The 22190-nt window shown below is 47.1% G+C and overlaps 1 protein-coding gene across 5 annotated transcripts in view; it reads left to right on the top strand.

The window, feature by feature from the left end:
• LOC137352725 (E3 ubiquitin-protein ligase CBL-like) overlaps positions 1-22190 on the top strand; it is an 86051-nt gene that overhangs the window by 2245 nt on the left and 61616 nt on the right. Inside the window, exon 1 of one of the 5 annotated variants that reach the window (XM_068018474.1) lies at positions 2157-2225. The exons of the other annotated variants lie outside the window; for them this stretch is intronic. The gene's annotated coding sequence lies outside the window, so the exon portion shown is untranslated. Of the gene's footprint in view, positions 1-2156; positions 2226-22190 lie in introns of those variants that run through there. 5 annotated transcript variants of the gene reach the window in all.

Genomic DNA, 22190 nt, shown 5'->3' with positions numbered 1-22190 from the left:
CTGGTGCTTACAGCCCGAGGGGTTTCCCATGGATCCAGCCCCTCAGTTCAGCTTGGCGGGGGGGACCTTACACTGTGGTCTTTCCCCATTGAGCCTTTGCTGCGGCTGCCCCAAGCTTTAGTGCGTCCCTCAGCACGTAGTCATGTACCTTGGAATGTGCCGGTCTGCAACATTCGGTGGTGGACAACTCTTTGCGCTGGAAGACCAGCAAGTTTCGGGCGGACCAAAGAGCATCTTTCACTGAGTTGATGGTCCTCCAGCAACAGTTGATATTTGTCTCAGTGTGCCCTTTCCTGATATGTGTACCCTCACATTCCTGGTATGATCCCTATAAACCTTCTCTGCACCCTCTCCACTGCTTTTATACCCTTTTTATAATAGGGCAAACAAAACTGCAGACAACACTCTAAGTCTGGTCTAACTAAGGTGCGGTACAGGTTTAGCATAACCTCCCTACTTTTCAATTCTATCCTCTTGAAATAAAGCCGAGTGCTTGATTTGTTTTTTTTGTAAGTTATGGCCTTGCCACCCTGTGGCATAGCTCTTAGTGATTTGTGTATTTGTACTCCGAGATCCCTTTGTACCTCTAGTCGCACATGGACTCGCAACTTCCAAGTAACAAGTAACCTCCCTACTCTTCCCACCAAAATGTACTACCTCACGTTTATCCATGTTGAACTGCACTTGCCAATTATCTGTCCTATCGACAAGTTCATTAATGTCCTCCTGCAATCATTTTGCAGCCCTCCTCAGTATTGACTGTCCCCCTCCTCAATTTGCTGTCATCCGCAAATTTAAAGACTGTGTTTTTGATTCCAAAGACCATATCGTTAATCTGAATGGTGAAGGTCAGTGATCCCGGCACTGATCCTTGCGGAATACCACCTCCCACCTTCTGAAGAACTACCCTTTACTCCCACTCTCTGTTTTCTGTCTGGAACCAGCTACCAATCCCTTCTGCCACATGTCCACTGACTCCACATTCCTTGACCTCATTCGTTCGTCTATTATGAGGCACCTTATCGAAGGCCTTTTGAAAGATCCAGATATATTACATCGACTGCGTTACCTTTGTCTACTCTCTCTGTCACGTCCTCACCAAATTCAATAAAGTTGGTCAAGCAAGATTTCCCCTTTTGAAATCCGTGCGGACTATTCTTTATTATAATTTCCCCCTTCCAGTATTTCTCCAATTCCTCTTTCGAAAGTTACTATTGAATCTGCTTCCACCTCCCTTTCACATTCCAAGTCGCAACAATTCTCCGCGGGAGAAAAGTCATTTTTATTCCTTCGAGTGCCAGATATTACCGGGATGATCTAATCGAGGAGTTTAAGATGATTAAAGGAGTTGGGGCAGAGTCCAGAACAAAGGGGCATAACTTATAAATTGGAGCCAGGCTGTTCAGGGGTGATGTCAGGAAGCACTTCTTCACACAAAGGGGAGTGGGAATCTGGAACTCTCTCCCCCAAAAAAAGCGATCGAGGCCGGAGGACACCAACTGAAACTGTCCAGACTGAGATTGATGGGTTTTTATTGGGTCAAGAGGGTTAAGTGTTACGGAAATGAATGGAGTTAAGATACAAATCTAGACGTGATCTGACTGAAGGGTGGAACAGACTCAATGGGCCGAATGACCTCCTTCTGTTTCAATATTCCTATATTTAATATACAAAATTTGCAGGTTTATAATTGGCAATTCTTTAAAAACTTTTTCATACATTTGCGACCGTCAGACAGAAAAGTGGAAGTGAAATTTGGGTGAATCTGTTTGTGGGTTTCCTGAATTTATTTTAAGGAACATTGACATTCATTTTGTGGGTTGTATTTCTTATAAATTACAATTGAATTCAAATTCAAATTTCACTGCGGGAGCTGCTTTTATCATTCGCAGCAGAGATGGTTTGAGTTATTTGAAGAATTCAGCTTTTGTGTTTTTAAAAATAAGTTTTTTTTTTGCATAAGTATCTGTTGTGACCTTTTATTGATGCATTTCATAAATTCATCCAATGGTTAAGTTATTAAACATTTTAGCTGGGGCTGGATGGTGTGTCATAATTGATTTAAATCTGGAATAGTCGAGAGTCAGACGACACAGATTTAAGGTGGTTGGCAGAACTGCCGACGGAGACACGAGGAAAAACCTTTTTACGCAGCGAGTGGTTGGGATCTGGAACGCGCGGCCTGAGAATGTGGCGGAGGCAGGTTCAGTCGTGGTTTTCGAAAGGTAATTGGATAATTATCTGAAGGGAAAAAATTTTAAGGGCTGCCGGTGGGGGGTGGGGTGGGGTGGGGAGCGGGGGCTGGGGGGGGGGGTGGTGGAAAGGGCAGGAGGAACGGGGACGAGCTGAGTTGCTGCTGCAGACAGCCAGCACCGACACGACGGGCCGAATGGCCTCCTTCTGTGCTGTAAAACATTCCGTGATTTGACCCCTCACAGTGCTGCTTGTGGGATCTTGCTGTGCGCAAATTGGCTGCTGCATTCGCACCAGAGGCCATCAAGTACTTTAGCGGCTGCAAAGGTGCTTTGAGACATTCTGAGGTGACGAAAGGCGTTACAGGAATGCAAGCCTGTCTTGCTGTGAATAATGTCATCCCTTTCCCAAAGGCGTTCAAAAAAACTTCCATTTTCAAATATTTCTCTATTTCCCCTGGAAAAGCCATTTCGGGATTCTGTTGCCGACGGAGCAGTTGATGTTCCCACCAGACCTTGGGGTTAAATAAAAGAGGCCTCTTAAACTTGTTTGCTGGTGTTTTGGGATGATATCTGCTTAAGTTATTGATTCTTCCAGCAGAGGGGATCTTTTCTCTGAAGCTCCTCCAGCATTTTGAACCCCTCGATCAGATTCCCACTTAACCTCCTTTATTTATTCTTTCATGGGATGTGGGCGTCACTGGCCAGGCCAGCATTTGTTGACCATCACTAACTTCCCTTGGCTTGCAAGGCCATTTTAGGGGGCAGTAAAGAGAGGCAACCACATTGCTATGGGTCTAGAGTCACATGTAGGCCAGACCAGGTAAGGATGGCAGATTTCCTTAGTCCGGTAAATCCAGGGCTGGGATACTGCATGCTCAAAGCCGGAGATTGGTGATGCAGACTTGGGATGGGGGGAGGGTGGGGGGTGGGTAGCGGTTACAGGAAATAATTAAACACAGGGGCAGGGAGGGGAAACAAAACAAGGCTTGCGAACTCTAAACCTGCTTGTACAGCACCAATGGACCAATGAGGGAGTCCATTCGGCCCATCGTGCCTGTGCACTGCATTCCAGACCGCGACGACCCGCTGCGTAAAATGTTTATTTAAAGCTGGGCTGGGGGCTCGGAGAAAATCGGGTGGAGTTTCTGCTTCACGCCACTGCCATCTGTCCCATTGAAAGGCCCATCATTGCCCCAGCAGGGTGTAGAGGCAGGCGTGGCTGCGAGGGCTTCTGCAGTCAAATAGCCTGGGAGAGGTTGCAGGCCGTGAATGGGCTTTGCTGGCTGTTGGAATCAAACAGCACCAAGGAGTGAGGGGAGAGAGGAAATTGTTGGTCAATGAGCTCCAAGCCCTGTGCCATTCAGCCCCGCATCCTTATCATTTGCTGTAGGTTTTGGCGGATGTTGAGCAAACCACTGCCAAGATTTTAACAATGACAAACCTGTTTGTTCGGCAGACAGTACAAGTAGCAGCTTAAAGCAAACAGCTGCCTCCCCTTCAATTAACCTTTGTCACAACATGCCCTCTCTCTCTCTCTCTCTCTCTCTCTGCCACCTTTCATCCTTGTTTTCAACTCCCTCCATGGCCTCGCCCCCTCCCTATCTCCGTAACCTCCTCCAACCCCTACAACCCTCCCTATCTCTGTAACCTCCTCCAGCCCCTGCAAACCTCCCTATCTCTGTAACCTCCTCCAGCCCCTACAACCCTCCCTATCTCTGTAACCTCTTCCATTCCCTACAACCCTCCCTATCTCTGTAACCTCTTCCATTCCCTACAACCCTCCCTATCTCTGTAACCTCCTCCAGTCCTACGACCCTCCCTATCTCTGTAACCTCCTCCATTCCCGACAACCCTCCTTATCTCTGTAACCTCCTTCAGCCCCTACAACCCTCCCTATCTCTGTAACCTCCTTCAGCCCCTCCAACCCTCCCTATCTCTGTAACCTCCTCCAGCCCCTACAACCCTCCCTATCTCTGTAACCTCCTCCATTCCCTACAACCCTCCCTATCTCTGTAACCTCCTCCAGCCCCTACAACCCTCCCTATCTCTGTAACCTCCTCCAGCCCCTGCAAACCTCCCTATCTCTGTAACCTCCTCCAGCCCCTACAACCCTCCCTATCTCTGTAACCTCCTCCATTCCCTACAACCCTCCCTATCTCTGTAACCTCCTTCAGCCCCTACAACCCTCCCTACCTCTGTAACCTCCTCCAGCCCCTGCAACCCTCCCTATCTCTGTAACCGCCTCCAGCCCCTACAACCCTCCCTATCTCTGTAACCTCCTCCAGCCCCTACAACCCTCCGAAATCTCTGCACTCCCTCCAATTCCGCCCTCTTGCCCATCCCCCGATTCCCATCACTCCACCATTGGCGGCCGTGCCTTCAGCTGCCATGGGGCCTTAAGCTCTGGAATTCCCTCCCTAATCCTCTCCGTCTCTCTCTCTCTCCTCCTTTACGTTGCTCCTTAAAAACCGACCTCTTTGACCGAGCTTTTGGTCGCCGGTCCCTAATATCTCCTGATGTGGCTCGGCGGTGGGGGGGGGGAGCAGATTTTGTTTTATAATGCTCCTGTCTTTATTATGCTAAAGCCTGTATATAAATAGCATTTGTTGTTATTATAAATAGTAAAAGGGTCTCCTTCTTAGTAAGCCCCTCGGAATTGAGGATGACTTGCTTCCACTCGAGCTCGATGGGTTCTGAGTTGCATGATCTGCAGACTCTGCCACATGAGGGACGGGTGGTGCTCGTAAGGTCAGGTAGATGAATAGTTTGGAGGTTTGTGCGCTCCCTCCGACACCTGGACTTTGCCTCCGCATGTTCCCGATTAAATCCCTCGAGGTTCACGATGCCTTCCCGAATGAGCTTTCTCCATCTAGGATTGCCAGGAGTCAGGGATTCCCAGGAGTCGACAGGGAATGCTTGATCTCTTCAGGGATGCTTTGAGGTCATCTCCAAAACATTCCTGCTGTCCTCCTGGGAGGGTCTTGCTGCAACCAGGTAATGAGTAGAACATCAGGAGTCTGGTGTCGACGACATGTCCCGACCAGCGGAGCTGGTTTTGGGTGATTAACGCTCTGATTAAGGGCTGGTTGGCTTGGGAGAGGAGGCCGCTATTGGACGACCTTTCTAGTCACCCGATTCGGGGGGGGGGTCTTGCGGAGTCTCGTCTGGCGGAACTTCTGCAGTGCTTTGAGGTGCCTGCTGTAGGTTGTCCAGGCCTCCAAAGCATATAGAAGATAGGAGCAGGAGTAGGCCATTCAGCCCATCGAGCCTGGTCCACCATTCAATACAATCATGGCTGATCATCCATGATCAATGCCTTTTTCCCACACTATCCTCATATCCCTTTATGTCATTTGTATTTAGAAATCTGTCAATCTCTGCTTTAAACATACTCAATGACTGAGCTTCCACAGACCTCTGGGGTAGAGAATTCCAAAGATTCACAACCCTCTGAGTAAAGAAATTTCTCCTCATCTCTGTTCTAAGTGGCTTCCCCCTTATTTTGAAATTGTGTCCCCTGGTTCTAGACTCTCTAACCAGGGGAAACATCTTAGCTGTATCTACTCTGTCGATCCCTTTAAGTATTTTGTAGGTTTCAATGAGATCACCTCCCATTCTTCGAAACTCTAGAGAATACAGGCCCAGTTTCCCCAATCTCTCTTCATAGGACAGTCCCGCCATCCCGGGAACAAGTCTGGTGAACCTTCGTTGCACTCCCTCTATGACAATAATATCCTTCCTAAGGTAAGGGGACCAAAACTGTACACAATACTCCAGGTGCGGTCTAACCAAGGTTCTATACAATTGAAGCAAGATTTCACTACTCCTGTACTCAAATCCTCTTGTGATAAAGACTAACATATCATTAGCCTTCCTAATTGCTTGCTGCACCTGCATGTTAGCTTTCAGTGACTTATTGACAAGGACACCCAGGTCACTTTGTACATCTACACTTTCTAATCTCTTACCATTTAAGAAATACTCTGCACATCTGTTCCTCCTACCAAAGTGGATAACCTCACATTTTTCCACATTATATTCCATCTGCCGCGTTCTTGCCCACTCACTAAGTCTGTCAAAATCCCCTTGAAGCCGCTTTGCATCTTCCTCACAACAAACATTCCCACCTAGTTTTCTGGAAGGACAGGGATCACTTCCGTCTGACAAAGCATGATCTTTAGTCTCGGGTTTGAGATCCTGATCCTCAAATACTCTCTTTCTCAGTCGGCCGAAGGCTACTCTGGCACACTGGCGGCGATGATGAACCTTGTCATCTACGTCTGCCTTCGCCGAGTGGAGGCTCCCAAGATATGGAAAATGATCGACATTTTCCAGGATTCCCCATTGATGTTGATTGAGGTGTTGTGCTGTGGGAGCTGGTTGGAAGAGGACTTTCGTTTTGCCGAGTGTTTAGTGAAAGACCCATTTTCTCATGTGCTTCGGAGAAGGGGTAGACAAAGCCCTGGAGCTCACTTTCAGAGTGAGCGAGCACGCACAGGTGGTCATCTGCATCGACGACTGAGGTCGGAGTGTTTTTGGTTTTGGATTGAAGGCCTGGTAGGTCGAACAGTTTCCCGTCTGTTCTGTAGACGATCTGCACACCTGTGGGTAGCTTGTTGGAGGTGAGGTGTGGCATTGCAGCGAGGAAAATGGAGAAGAGGGCTGGTGCGATGCCACAGCCTTGCTTGACCCGGGTCTTGACTGAGATCTGGTCTGTCCCGTTGGATCTGTGATCCTCACTAACAGAGGTCGTCAAAGGAAAGGGTGCAACCGATTAGTGACCAGAAGCAGGACCTCCTCGTGGTGACCGAGGACATGGCTGAGGTTCTGAATCAAAAAAGTGGATGATGCCAATATATCAGTGAGGGAGGAGGCAGTAAGGATATCGGATTGGATAAAAATAAAGAGGAGGTATGCAAAAGATTGGCGGTCCCCTATGTAGACAACGGATCTGGTCTGGATAGGATACGTCCTCAGTCACTGTAGGAAGTAAGGGTGGAAATTGCAGAGGCACTGGTCACAATCTTTCACTTGTCCCTCGCTCTGGAGGTGCCAGAGGACTGGAGAATTGTAAAGGTTGCACTCCTGCTTGAACAAAGGGGAGACGTACAAGAGGTATAAAGGCCAGTCAGGCTAATGTCAGTGTTGGGGAGACTTTAGGAGGCAATGATCCTGGGCAGAATTACTTGGTACTTTAAAAAGTATGGGCTGATCACTGAAAGTCAGCACCGATTTGTTAGAGGCACAGTATGTGTAACTAACATGAAATTTGATGAAGTAACAGAGAGGGTTGTTGAGGGTAGTGCAGTTGATGTGGTGGACATGGACTTCCAAAAGGCATTTTATAAAGTATCGCATAACAGACTTGTCAATAGAATTGAAGCCCATGGGATAAAAAAAGGCAGCAACAGAGAGGACGTAAAACTGGCTCAGGGACAGAAGGCAGGGAGCCGTGGTGAATGACTGTTTTTCAAACTGGAGGGGTTTTCCCCGGGGGTCAGTATTCGGACATTTTGATATATATTAATGACCCTCACTTGGGTATACATGGGACAATTACAAAGTTTGCGGATGAGACAAAACTCGGAAATGCAGTAAACAGTGAGGAGGATAGTAACAGACTTCAGGAGGACAGAGACAGACTGGCGAAAGGGGCAGACAGGCAGCAGATACAGTTTAATACAGAGAAGTGTGAAGAGATACATTTTGGCAGGAAGAATGAGGAGAGGCAGTCTTAAATAAATGGTGCAATTTTCAGCAGGGTGCAAGGAACCAAGAAGACCCGGGGGTGTTTGAACACTAATCTTTGAAGGTGGCAGGACAGGTTGAGAAAGATGTTGAGAAAGCAGATGGGCTCGTTGACTTTATTAAGAGAGGTGTAGAGCACAAAAGCAAGGAAGTTATGCTAAATCTTTATAAATAACAGGTTCGGCCCCAGCTGGAGAATTGTGTCCAATTCCGGTCGCCAGAACTTTAGGAAGGATGTTGAGGTCTTGGAGAGGGTGCGGAGGGAGATTTACTGGAATGGTCCCAGGGATGAGGGACTTCAGTTAATGTGGAGAGACTGGGAGAAGCTGGGATTGTTCTCCTTAGAGCAGAGAAGGTTAAGGGGGAGATTTAATCGAGGCGTTCAAAATCACGAGGGGGTTTTGATGGAGTAAATGAGGAGAAACTGTTCCCAGTGACAGGAGGGTCGGTAACCAGAGGGACACAGATTGAGGATAATGGGTAAAAGAACCAGAGGGGGGGAGATGAGGAGAAATGTTTTTACACAGTGAGTTGTTGTGATCTGGAACGCGCTGCCTGAAAGGGCGGTGGAAGCAGATTCAATAGTAACTTTCAAAAGGGGGAATTGGAGAAATACTGGAAGGGGAAAGATTTGCAGAGCGATGGGGGAAAGAGCGGGGGTGGGGGAGGGGCTAATCGGATAGATCTTTCATGGATGTGTGTGTTTACAGATGTCCCTGTATTTCTAGGTGTATATCCAAATATGTGCGTGTGTCTGCGATCACGTGTGTATTTATGTTCATGAGTGTGTGTGGTAATGTGAGACTGTGTGTATAAATCAGTGAGGGTATGTGAGTGTTTCTGTGTGCATGTGATTGTGCGAGAGTGGGTGATGTGTATTTTTAAAAATCTTTTATGGGATGTGGGCGTCACTGGCAAGACCAGCATTTGTTGCCCATCCCTAATTGCCCTTGAACTGAGTGTCTTGCTCGGCCATTTCAGAGGGCATTTAAGAGTCAACCAAATTGCTGTGAGTTTGGAGTCACATGTAGGCCAGACCGGGTAAGGACAGCAGATTTCCTTCCCGAAAGGACGTTAGTGAACCAGATGGGTTTTTACAACAATCGACAATAGTTTCATGGTCACCACTAGACTAGCTTTCAATTCCAGATTTTTTAAAATGAACCTATTAATTAATTGGAGTTAAATTCCACCAGGGATTTGAACCCATGATCCCAGGACATGGTCTAAGCCTCTGGATTACTGGTTCAGTGACATTACCGCCCACCACTGCCTCCCAATTTGTGTGGGAGTGAGTGTGAGAGTGTGTGTATGTGTATGTGTGCATGAGTGAGTTTGTGTGTGAGAGAGTGTGAGTGTGTGAGTTTGTGTGTGTAAGTGAGTGTGTGTATGTGTGTGTGTGAGTGAGTGCAAGTGAGTGTGAGTGAGTGTGTGTGAGCGGGTTTGTGTGTGTGTGTGAGTGTGTGTGAGCAGGTTTGTGTGCGAGTGAGTGTGTGTGTGAGCAGGTTTGTGTGTGAATGAGTGCAAGTGAATGTGAGTTAGTGAGTGTGTGTGAGTGAGTATAAGTGAGTGTGAGTGGGTTTGTGTGTGAGTGTGTGAGTGTGTGAGTGTGTTTGTGTGTAAGTGTAAGTGAGTGTGTGCAGGTGAGTGTGCGTTTGTGCATATGTGTGTGTCAGCAGGTTTGTGTGTGAATGAGTGCAAGTGAATGTGAGTTAGTGAGTGTGTGTGAGTGAGTATAAGTGAGTGTGAGTGGGTTTGTGTGTGAGTGTGTGTGTGTGTGAGCATGTTTGTGTGTGAATGAGTGTTAGAGAGTGTGAGTTAGTGAGTGTGTGTGAGTGGGTATAAGTGAGCATAAGTGAGTTTGTGTGTGAGTGTGAGTGTATGTGTGAGTGATTTCAAGTGAGTGTGTGAGTGATTTGATCGAGGTGTTCAAAACCATGAGGGATCTGGACAGAGCAGACAGAGATAAACTGTTCCCATTGGTGGAAGGTCGAGAGCCAAAGGACCCCGAGTAATGGTGATTGGCCGAAGAAGCAATGGCACCATGAGGAAAAACTTGTTCACACAGCGAGTGGCGAGGATCTGGAATGTGCTGACTGGGAGTGTGCTGGAGGAGGATTCAGTCAGGGCCCTCACAAGGCAACTGGACAGTTATCAGAACAGAAAAAACTTTGCAGGGCTACAGGGAACGGGCGGGGTAGTGAGACTGGGTGAATTACTCTTGCACAGCTGGCACGGAGACGAAGGGCCGAATGGCCTCCTTCTGCACTGTAGGCCGCAAAGAGAGTGTAAAAATAAAACTGGGCAGCGAGCAGGAATCTCGCACCATTGGCGTGTCATCTCTCAAGTTGGACAGGCGATAGTTTTGTACAGTCGCACTCTGCTAGTTTTAGTCTGCTTCCTGTGTAGAATGTTGGGGCTATCTAGTAGCAGTATATATTACAGAGGCCCAGTGGTCTGATGCATCTGCAACGACACTGTGAACTGAAAGGCCCACGCCGTCCGGTTGCCGAGGCGATGTCCAGTGAGGCTGCAAGGCCTGTGACTGATAGATCTATTGTTAACTTGTGGTGGACGTACTCTCGATGCTGAGAGTCATTGCTCACTTGTGTGTTGCTTTGGTGTCTGCCATATCAGCAAAAGTGTTAAACTGGCTGATAGAAATAACAGTCCTGTTCGAAATGCCCAGTCTTGCAACATCTCCTCCTCCTACTTTCCATACCCCGTTTTCACAGCTCTGTGGACTCTCACCTGTACCTGATCCCCCACCCCATGCTGTACCTGTCGTGGAGTGTTTGATGGGACAGTGTGGAGGGAGCTTTACTCTATATCTAACCCCCATGCTGTACCTGTCGTGAGAGTGTTTGATGGGACAGTGTGGAGGGAGCTTTACTCTATATCTAACCCCCGTGCTGTACCTATACTGGGAGTGTTTGATGGGACAGTGTAGAGGGAGCTTTACTCTATATCTAACCCCCTTGCTGTACCTGTCGTGAGAGTGTTTGATGGGACAGTGTGGAGGGAGCTTTACTCTATATCTAACCCCCATGCTGTACCTGTACTGGGAGTGTTTGATGGGACAGTGTAGAGGGAGCTTTACTCTATATCTAACCCCCGTGCTGTACCTGTACTGGGAGTGTTTGATGGGACAGTGTAGAGGGAGCTTTACTCTATATCTAACCCCCGTGCTGTACCTGTACTGGGAGTGTTTGATGGGACAGTGTAGAGGGAGCTTTACTCTATATCTAACCTCCTTTTTTTTCTTTCTTTTTAGGATTCCCAATCAGAGAGGAGCCAATCCCAGTGCTGTACCTGTCCTGGGAGTGTTTGATGGGGACAGTGTAGAGGGAGCTTTACTCTGTATCTAACCCCAGTGCTGTACCTGTCCTGGGAGTGTTTGATGGGGACAGTGTAGAGGGAGCTTTACTCTGTATCTAACCCCCTTGCTGTACCTGTCGTGAGAGTGTTTGATGGGACAGTGTGGAGGGAGCTTTACTCTATATCTAACCCCCATGCTGTACCTGTCGTGAGAGTGTTTGATGGGACAGTGTGGAGGGAGCTTTACTCTATATCTAACCCCCTTGCTGTACCTGTCGTGAGAGTGTTTGATGGGACAGTGTAGAGGGAGCTTTACTCTATATCTAACCCCCGTGCTGTACCTGTACTGGGAGTGTTTGATGGGACAGTGTAGAGGGAGCTTTACTCTATATCTAACCCCCGTGCTGTACCTGTACTGGGAGTGTTTGATGGGACAGTGTAGAGGGAGCTTGACTCTATATCTAACCCCCGTGCCGTACCTGTCCTGGGAGTGTTTGATGGGACAGTGTGGAGGGAGCTTGACTCTGTATCTATCCCCGTTTTTTTTTGATAAGGTGGCCTTTATACCCCAGGCCCTTTTCATATTTTTCATGACGAGGGGGCCTTTATTCCTCAGGCCCCCTTTATATACATATTTACATTTTTAAAATAACTTTATTAAAAACAGAAATAAACAAACACTCAAATTAAAATGCCATTCTCGGCGTCGACAATGCACTCCAGTCCCTGCGGTGCCCACCGGTCGCGGAAGGCCTCAAGCGTACCGGTGGACACCGCATGCTCCTTCTCCAGGGACACCCGGGCGCGAACGTAACCGCGGATGAGGGGCAGGCATTCGGGGAGGACGGAACCCCCGACGGCCCGCAACCTGGACCTGTGAATTGCCACCTTGGCCAGGCCCAGGAGCAGACCGACGAGGAGATCCTCCTCCCGGCCCACGCCTCTCCGCACCGGGTGCCCAAAGATCAGGAGCGTGGGACTGAAATGCAGCCAGAATTTGAGGAGCAGCCCCTTCAGATACTCAAATAGGGGCTGCAACCTCGCACACTCCGTATATATGTGGAACACGGACTCGTCCAGGCCGCAGAAAGTACAGGCGGCCTGGGAGTCCGTGAACCTACTTAAAAGCCTATTGCACGGGACTGCTCTGTGCAACACCCTCCACCCCAGGTCCCCGATGTAAAGGGGGAAGACTCCCGCGTAGAGAGACCTCCATCGGGGTTTCCCCTCGCCGCCAGATGGCAACGCGGACCGCCAGGGCGTGTCCGGCCGGCTGACGAGGGTGAGGAAGTGGAGAGTGTGCAGGAGCAGCCCGTACAGGAAACTCCATGTATCTAACCCCGTGCTGTACCTGTCCTGGGGAGTGTTTGATGAGGACAATGTAGAGGGAGCTTTACTCTGTATCTAACCCTGTGCTGTACCTGTCCTGGGAGTGTTTGATGTAGACAGTGTAGAGGGAGCTTTACTCTGTATCTAACCCCGTGCTGTACCTGTCCTGGGAGTGTTTGATGTGGACAGTGTAGAGGGAGCTTAACTCTGTATCTAACCCCGTGCTGTACCTGTCCTGGGGAGTGTTTGATGAGGACAGTGTAGAGGGAGTTTTACTCTGTATCTAACCCTATGCTGATGCTGAGGGGAAGTGTAGTAAAATACTAGAACCAATGCTCAGATATGTTTTGGGAAGTAGTAAAGTAACCCACCCCTGAATCATGCCTTTTTGCCTGAAACTAGTTTGCCCTGAGGCTGTGCTCTAAATGCTGGGAAAAAAAATAAGCCCTACGTGTTTTGAATATGAATGAGGAAACTGTTGAGATTTTCTGTCAGGGCCTGAGAGCAGTGGATGCAACCAGAAGGTTTCCTGGAGATTCATTGACATCTATCGCACTCTTGCGGAGACAATTTCATTCCATGGTGACTCCCTGGAGCAGGCCGAAGCCCCCAGAACAGTTTAGCCAGTCTAGGCCGAGGCCTTGTGTCTCTCCTGGTCACTTCACTAGGCCTTAAGCCTCCATTCTTTAGATCCACTGACTGCTGGCAGGCAGTGCCTCCTGTTGCCACGGGAACTTTGCTGCCCGTATCTATGGTAATGGAGGGAAATAGAGGGTAAAGCAAAAGGCGATAAGAGTGAGGAACTTAATAACAGCCAGAGAAAAAGTATTGGAGAAACCTAAGGGACTAAAATCCGACAAATCCCCAGGACCTCATGGCCTACAGCCTTGGGGTCGAAAAGAGTGAGATGCAGAGACAGTGGATGCACTGGGTATGATTTTCCAAAATTCCCCAGATTTTAGAATGATCCCAGCAGATTGGAAGTTGGCAAATGTTACACTGCTTTTCAAGAAAGGAGGGAGAGAGAAAACAGGGAATTACGGGAGAGTTAGCCTGACATCAGTTGTCAGGAAAATGCTGGAATTGATCATTGAGGATTGGACACTCGGTGTGGTTTTACGAAGGGGAGAACAGGTTTGACAAAGTATTAGAATTTTTGGAGGATGTAACTAGTAGGGTGGCTAAAGTAGATGTAGTGTATCTGGATTTCCAAAAGGCATTCGACAAGGTGCCACATAAAAGGTTAAGAGGATAATGGCTCATGGAGTCGGGGGTTATATATTAGCATGGGTCGAGGATTGATTGACAGACAAGGGGCTGAGAGTAGGGATAAACGGGGCATTTTCAAGTTGGCAGGCAGTGAATAGTGGCCTGCAGCAAGGATCCGTGCCCGGGCCTCAGCAATATTGATAACAAAGACAGAGAGTAATGTATCTTAAATTTGCTGATGATACAAAGTGCGATAGAAATGTGAGGAGGACACAGGGAGGCGGCTAGGAGATATCGATAGATTAAGTGAGTGGGTGACAAGGTGGCAGAGAGAGTATAATGGAGGGAAGTGTGAGGTTATTCAATTTGCGTGTAAGAATAGAAAAACAGGCTATTTTTTAAAAGGTGTGAAACTTGTGAGTGCTGCTCTTCACTCACCGCCTCCGCACGCTGCCCTCGAGGCCGCTGTAGTGAGGAAGAGACCATTGTCCACATCCTTCCGGAATGTGCCTTTGCAAAGTAGGTGTGCAAAGAGATGCAGTGGTTTTTACATAAGAACATACGAAATAGGAGCAGAGGTAGGCCATTCGGCCCCCCAAGCCTGCCCTGACATTCAATAAGATAATGGCTGATCTACCTCAGACCTCAACTCCTCTTTCGTGCCAGCTCCTCATAGCCCTCAACTCCCCAATATTTCTAAAATCTATCTACCTCCTTTTTAAATACTTTCGGTGATCTAGCCTCCACAACTCTCTGGAGTAGAGAATTCCAGACATTCTCCACCCTCTGAGAGAAGAAATTCCTTCGCATCTCAGTTTTAAATGAGAGTCCTTTTATTCTGTAAATATGTCCCCTAGTTCGAGATTCCCCCACCAGTGGAAACATCTTCTCAACATCTACCCTCAGAATCTTGTACGTTTCAAGAAGATCACCCCTCATTCTTCTAAACTCGAATGAATGAAGGCCTAACCTGTTTAGCCGTTCTTGATAAGTCAACCCCTTCATTCCAGGAATCAGCCTAGTAAATCTCTTTTGAACTGCCTCCAATGCTAGTATATCCTTTCTTAAATACAGGGACCAATTCTGTACGCAGTACTCCAGGTGTGGCCTCGCTAACACCCTGTACAGTTGTAACAAGACTTCCCTATTTTTAAACTCCAACCCCCTAGCAATAAAGGCCAAAATTCCATTTGCTTTCTTAATTACTTGCTGCACCTGCATGCTAACTTTTTGTGTTCCATGCACAAGAACACCCAGATCCCTCTGTGCTGCACTTTTTTGAAGTCTCTATCCATTTAAGTAATAGTCAGCCTTTTGATTCTTCCTACCAAAGTGCATGACCTCACACTTTCTTACATTAAACTCCATCTGCCAAGTTTTTGCCCACTCAACCTATCTATATCCCCTTGCAGATTCCTTATTTCCTCATCATAACATGCCCTCCCACCTATTTTTGTATCATCAGCAAATTTGGATATATTACACTTTGCCCCCTCCTCCAAGTCATTAATATAGATAGTAAATAATTGAGGCCCTAGGACTGATCCTTGTGGCACTCCACTAGTTACGTCTTTCCAACCTGAAAAAGACCCATTAATCCCGACTCTCTGTCTTCTGTGAGTTAACCAATCCTCAATCCATGTTAATACATTACCCCCAATACCGTGGGCTTCTATCTGATGCAATAATCTTTTATGTGACACCTTATCCAATTCCTTCTTGAAATCCAAATACACCACATCAACCGGTTCCCCTTTATCAACTCTGCTTGTTATATTCTCAAAGAACTTTCCCCTTCACAAAACCATGTTGACTCTGTTTGATTGCGTTAAGCTTTTGTAAATGTCCTGCTATTTCTTCCTTGATAATGGACTCTAGCATTTTCTCAACGATCAATGTTAGGCTGACTGGCCTCTCGTTTCCTGCTTTTTGTCTCCCTCCCTTCTTGAACAGGTGCATCACATTAATGGTTTTCCAATCCGCTGGGACCCTCCCGGAATCCAGTGAGTTCTGGAATATTTCGACCAATGCCTCCACTATCTCTGCAGCCACTTCCTTTAAAACCCTTGGATGCAGGCCATCAGGTCCTGGTGACTTGTCTGCCTTTAGTCCCATTAGTTAGTCAAATACTTTGTCCCTCGTGATAGAGACTGTTCCACGATCTTTCCTCCCATTAGCTCCTTGCTTATCTGATATCTGTGGGATGTTTACAGTGTCCTCCACCATGAAGACTGATGCAAAGTATTGGTTTAAATTATCTGCTATTTCCCTGTTCCAAAGAACAAAGAACAAAGAAAATTACAGCACAGGAACAGGCCCTTCGGCCCTCCAAGCCTGCGCCGATCCAGATCCTCTATCTAAACATGTCGCCTATTTTCTAAGGGTCTGTATCTCTGTGCTTCCTGCCCATTCATGTATCTGTCTAGATACATCTTAAAAGACGCTATCGTGCCCGCGTCTACCACCTCCGCTGGCAACGCGTTCCAGGCACCCACCACCCTCTGCGTAAAGAACTTTCCACGCATATCCCCCCTAAACTTTTCCCCTCTCACTTTGAACTCGTGACCCCTAGTAATTGAATCCCCCACTCTGGGAAAAAGCTTCTTGCTATCCACCCTGTCTATACCTCTCATGATTTTGTACACCTCAATCAGGTCCCCCCTCAACCTCCGTCTTTCTAATGAAAATAATCCTAATCTACTCAACCTCTCTTCATAGCTAGGGCCCTCCATACCAGGCAACATCCTGGTGAACCTCCACTGCACCCTCTCCAAAGCATCTACATCCTTTTGGTAATGTGGCGACCAGAACTGCACGCAGTATTCCAAATGTGGCCGAACCAAAGTCCTATACAACTGTAACATGACCTGCCAACCCTTGTACTCAATACCCCGTCCGATGAAGGAAAGCATGCCGTATGCCTTCTTGACCACTCTATTGACCTGCGTTGCCACCTTCAGGGAACAATGGACCTGAACACCCAAATCTCTCTGTACATCAATTTTCCCCAGGACTTTTCCATTTACTGAATTGGATCTTCCAAAATGCATCACCTCGCATTTGCCCTGATTGAACTCCATCTGCCATTTCTCTGCCCAACTCTCCAATCTATCTATATTCTGCTGTATTCTCTGACAGTCCCCTTCAGTATCTGCTACTCCACCAATCTTAGTGTCGTCTGCAAACTTGCTAATCAGACCACCTATACTTTCCTCCAAATCATTTATGTATATCACAAACAACAGTGGTCCCAGCACGGATCCCTGTGGAACACCACTGGTCACACGTCTCCATTTTGAGAAACTCCCTTCCACTGCTACTCTCCGTCTCCTGTTGCCCAGCCAGTTCTTTATCCATCTAGCTAGTACACCCTGGACCCCATGCGACTTCACTTTCTCCATCAGCCTACCATGGGGAACCTTATCAAACGCCTTACTGAAGTCCATGTATATGACATCTACAGCCCTTCCCTCATCAATCAACTTTGTCACTTCCTCAATGAATTCTATTAAGTTGGTAAGATATGACCTTCCCTGCACAAAACCATGTTGCCTATCACTGATAAGCCCATTTTCTTCCAAATGGGAATAGATCCTATCCCTCAGTATCTTCTCCAGCAGCTTCCCTACCACTGACGTCAGGCTCACCGGTCTATAATTACCTGGATTATCCCTGCTACCCTTCTTAAACAAGAGGACAACATTAGCAATTCTCCAGTCCTCTGGGACCTCACCCGTGTTTAAGGATGCTGCAAAGATATCTGTTAAGGCCCCAGCTATTTCCTCTCTCGCTTCCCTCAGTAACCTGGGATAGATCCCATCCGGACCTGGGGACTTGTCCACCTTAATGCCTTTTAGAATACCCAACACTTCCTCCCTCCTTATACCGACTTGACCTAGCGTAATCAAACATCTGTCCCTAACCTCAACATCCGTCATGTCCCTCTCCTCAGTGAATACCGATGCAAAGTACTCGTTTAGAATCTCATGCATTTTCTCTGACTCCACGCATAACTTTCCTCCTTTATCCTCGAGTGGGCCAATCCTTTCTCTAGTTACCCTCTTGCTCCTTATATATGAATAAAAGGCTTTGGGATTTTCCTTAACCCTGTTTGCTAAAGATATTTCATGACCCCTTTTAGCCCTCTTAATTTCTCGTTTCAGATTGGTCCTACATTCCCGATATTCTTCCAAAGCTTCGTCTTTCTTCAGCCTCCTAGACCTTATGTATGCTTCCTTTTTCCTCTTAGCTAGTCTCACAATTTCACCTGTCATCCATGGTTCCCTAATCTTGCCATTTCTATCCCTCATTTTCACAGGAACATGTCTCTCCTGCACGCTAATCAACCTCTCTTTAAAAGCCTCCCACATATCAAATGTGGATTTACCTTCAAACAGCTGCTCCCAATCTACATTCCCCAGCTCCTGCCGAATTTTGGTATAGTTGGCCTTCCCCCAATTTTGCACTCTTCCTTTAGGACCACTCTCGTCTTTGTCCATGAGTATTCTAAAACTTACGGAATTGTGATCACTATTCCCAAAGTAGTCCCCGACTGAAACTTCAACCACCTGGCCGGGCTCATTCCCCAACACCAGGTCCAGTATGGCCCCTTCCCGAGTTGGACAATTTACAAACTGCTCCTTACAAATCCTGCTCCATCTAGATCTCTAACACTAAGTGAATCCCAGTCAATGTTGGGAAAATTAAAATCTCCACATCACCACCACCCTGTTGCTCCTACATCTTTCCATAATCTGTTTACATATTTGTACCTCTATCTCACGCTCGCTGTTGGGAGGCCTGTAGTACAGCCCCAACATTGTTACCGCACCCTTCCTATTTCTGAGTTCTGCCCATATTGCCTCACAGCTTGAGTCCTCCATAGTGCCCTCCTTCAGCACAGCTGTGATATCCTCTTTGACCAGTAATGCAACTCCTCCACCCTTTTTACCTCCCTCTCTATCCCGCCTGAAGCATCGATATCCTGGGATATTTAGTTGCCAATCATGCCCTTCCCTCAACCAAGTCTCAGTAATAGCAATAACATCATACTCCCAGGTACTAATCCAAGCCCTACGTTCATCTGCCTTACCTACTACACTTCTTGCATTAATTCTCTGTTATCAATTCTCCAGTCACATTCTCCAAGGGTCCCACGCTCACTTTAGCTACTCTCTTTCTTATTATAAACCCGTAGAAGCTCTTGCTGTTTGTTTTTATATTTCTTGCCAATTTACTTTCATAAGCAATTTTCTCCCTCTTCATTAGCTTTTTAGTCATCCGCTGCTGGTTCGCAAAATTCCCAATCCTCTGGCCTACCACGAGTTTTCACCACTTTGTATGCCTTACTTTTTGATTGGATACTCTCCTTGACCACCTTTGTTAACCAGGGGTGGTTCATCCTTCTCATCGACTCCTTCTTTTTGACCGGGATAAATTTTTGCTGAGCGTTATGAAATAGATGCTTAAATGTCTGCCAATGCTCATCCTCTTAGTCTATTTTCCCAGGCCGCTTTGGACAACTCTTTCTTCATACCTCTGTAATTGCCCTTGTTCCAGTTGAGGACACTGGTTTGAGACCCAAGTTGCTCGCCCTCAAACTGAATTTGAAATTCCACCATGTTGTGATCGCTACCCCCTAGAGGATCTTTAACTACAGTATCTCTTGTTAATCCTACCTCATTACACATTACTAGATCTAAAATAGCCTGTTCCCGGGTAGGTTCTGTAACGTATTGCTCTAAATAACAATCCCTGATGCATTCTACAAATTCATCTTCCATGTTACCTCTGCCAATCTGATTTGTCCAGTCAATATGCAGATTAAAGTCACCCATGATAATTGTAGCTCCTTTCTTATACGCCTTCATTATTTCCCGATTTATACTTTGTCCTACAGTGAGGCAACTCTTCGGGGGCCTATAGACAACTCCCACCCGTGACTTCTTCCCCTTGCTATTCCTTATTTCCACCCAAACTGATTCCACATCACAATCTATTGCACCTATATCACCACCGCACTGATACCTTCCTTTATTAACAAACTACCCCACCTCCTTTTTCTTTTTGTCTATTTTTCCGGAACGTCAAATACCCTGGAATATTGAGTTCCCAATCTTGGTCACCTTGCAACCACGTCTCTGTAACAGCTATCCAGTCATATTCATTTATTTCTTTTTGTGCCGTCAGCTCATCTATCTTGTTACAAATGTTGTGTGCACTCAGATAAAGAGCCTTAAGCTTTGACTTTTTACCATTATTACTCATTCTGGTTCTAATTTCTTATGCTTGTATTCTCTGTCCCTTCCTGTCACTCTCTGATTAATGTCTGCCTCTTCACTACCCTGCACCTCTGCTCTCTCGTTACTTTTTGATTTTTGAAACTTCCCTTCAATTGAACCCTCCCCCCCCCGCTAATTAGTTTAAAGTCCTATCTACTACGCTAGTTATACGATTCGTCGGGACACTGGTCCCAGCATGGTTCAAATGAAGCCGATCCCAACGGAACAGTTCTCTCTTTCCCCAGTACTGGTGCCAGTGACCCATGAATCGGAACCCATGTCTCCCACAACAATCTTTGAGCCACGCATTTACCTCTCCGATCTCATTTACCCTACGGAAATTTGCAAGTGGCTCAGATAGTAATCCGTAGATTATTACCTTTGTGGTTCTGCTTTTTAATTTGCTGCAGAGAACAGTATCTATTCTCCTAACTATGCTATCCCGAGGTTCATCCCGAGCAGCTCTATAACACAAGAGTCTGTGCTCTACGGGCTGTTCCCAGGGACGCACACCGAGATAAACATCAACTACTGCTGGAGGACCATCAACTCGGTGAAAGACACTCTTTGTTCTGCCCAAAGCATGCTGGTCATCCAGCGCAAAGAGTCGTCCATGACCGAGTGTTGCAGACTGGCACGTTCCAAGGTCCAAGACTACGTGTTGAGGGACGCACTAAAGCTTGGGGCAGCCGCGGCAAAGGCTCAATGGGGAAAGACCACTGTGGCAGGTCCCCCCCACCAAGCTGAACTGAGGGGCTGGAACCCGTGGGAAACCCCTCGGGCTGTAGACACCAGAGAATGTTTTTTAGTGTGTGATGCAAATGTACATTGTAAATGTCACCTGGAATGGCAGGTGTAGTGAGACTCCTCATGTACTGGATCGAAAGAATCTGATCTTTACTGCACTTTATCTCATGTCAAATTTGAACTGTTAAGTAATGAATTTTTACAAATTTTATGAATGAACTATATTTATGGAAAAAAGAAATGTTGAGAGAGACTTGGGTGTGCTTGTATAAGCAACACAGAAAGTGAGCACGCAGATGCAGCAAGCAATGAGGAAGGTAAGTGGCATGTTGACCTTTATTGCAAGGAGTACAGGAATAAGGAAGTCTATTTACAATTGTACAGGGCTTTGGTGAGATCACATCTGCAATACCATGTGTAGTTTTGGTCTCCACATTTAAGAAAGGATATACTTGCACTGGAGGCAGTGCAGTGAAGATTTATTAAATTGCTCCCTGGGATGAGGGGGTTGTCCGATGGTGAGAGGCTGAGTAAATTGGGCCGATATTCTCTGGAGTTTAGAAGAATGAGAGGTGATCTCATTGAGACATACAAGATTGTGAAAGGGCTTGATAGGGTAGAAGCTGAGAGATTGTTACCCCCTGGTCAGGGAATCTCGAACACGGGGGACACAGTCTCAGGATAAGGGGCCGATCATTCAGGACTGAGATGAGGAGTAATTACTTCACTCAAAGGCTTGTGAATCTTTGGAATTCTCTACCCCAGAGGGTTGCGGATTCTCCATCATTGAATACATTGAAGGCTGGGATTTTTGGTCACTCAGGGAATCAAGGGATATGGGGAGCGGGCGGGAAAGTGGAAGATCAGCCATGATGGTATTGAATGGTGGAACAGGCTCGAGGGGCCGAATGGTCTACTCCTGCTCCTATTTCTCACCTTCTTATGTTCTAACTTGTACCAAATCCCATCACCAGCCCCCCACCCCCCCCCACCGCCCACCTGCTACTCGCTGGCCTACATTGGCTGGTAAAGCCTCGATTTCAAAATTCTCATACAGGTGCTCAAATCCATCCAGGGGCTCTCCCCTCCGCTCTGTCCTCCCACATCAAAGACCCCCTCGGCGCCGTTTCAGAGAAGAGCAGGGGAGTTATCCTCCGTGCTCCGGAAAATATATATCCCGCACAGTGGCGCAGTGGTTAGCACCGCAGCCTCACAGCTCCAGCGACCCGGGTTCAATTCTGGGTGCTGCCTGTGTGGAGTTTGCAACTTCTCCCTGTGTCTGCGTGGGTTTCCTCCGGGTGCTCCGGTTTCCTCCCACATGCCAAAGACTTGCAGGTTGATAGGTAAATTGGCCATTATAAAT

Source organism: Heterodontus francisci, chromosome 39 (assembly GCF_036365525.1).
Source record: "Heterodontus francisci isolate sHetFra1 chromosome 39, sHetFra1.hap1, whole genome shotgun sequence".
NCBI classification, from domain to species: domain Eukaryota; kingdom Metazoa; phylum Chordata; class Chondrichthyes; order Heterodontiformes; family Heterodontidae; genus Heterodontus; species Heterodontus francisci.
This window is presented reverse-complemented; position numbering and strand designations above follow the sequence as displayed.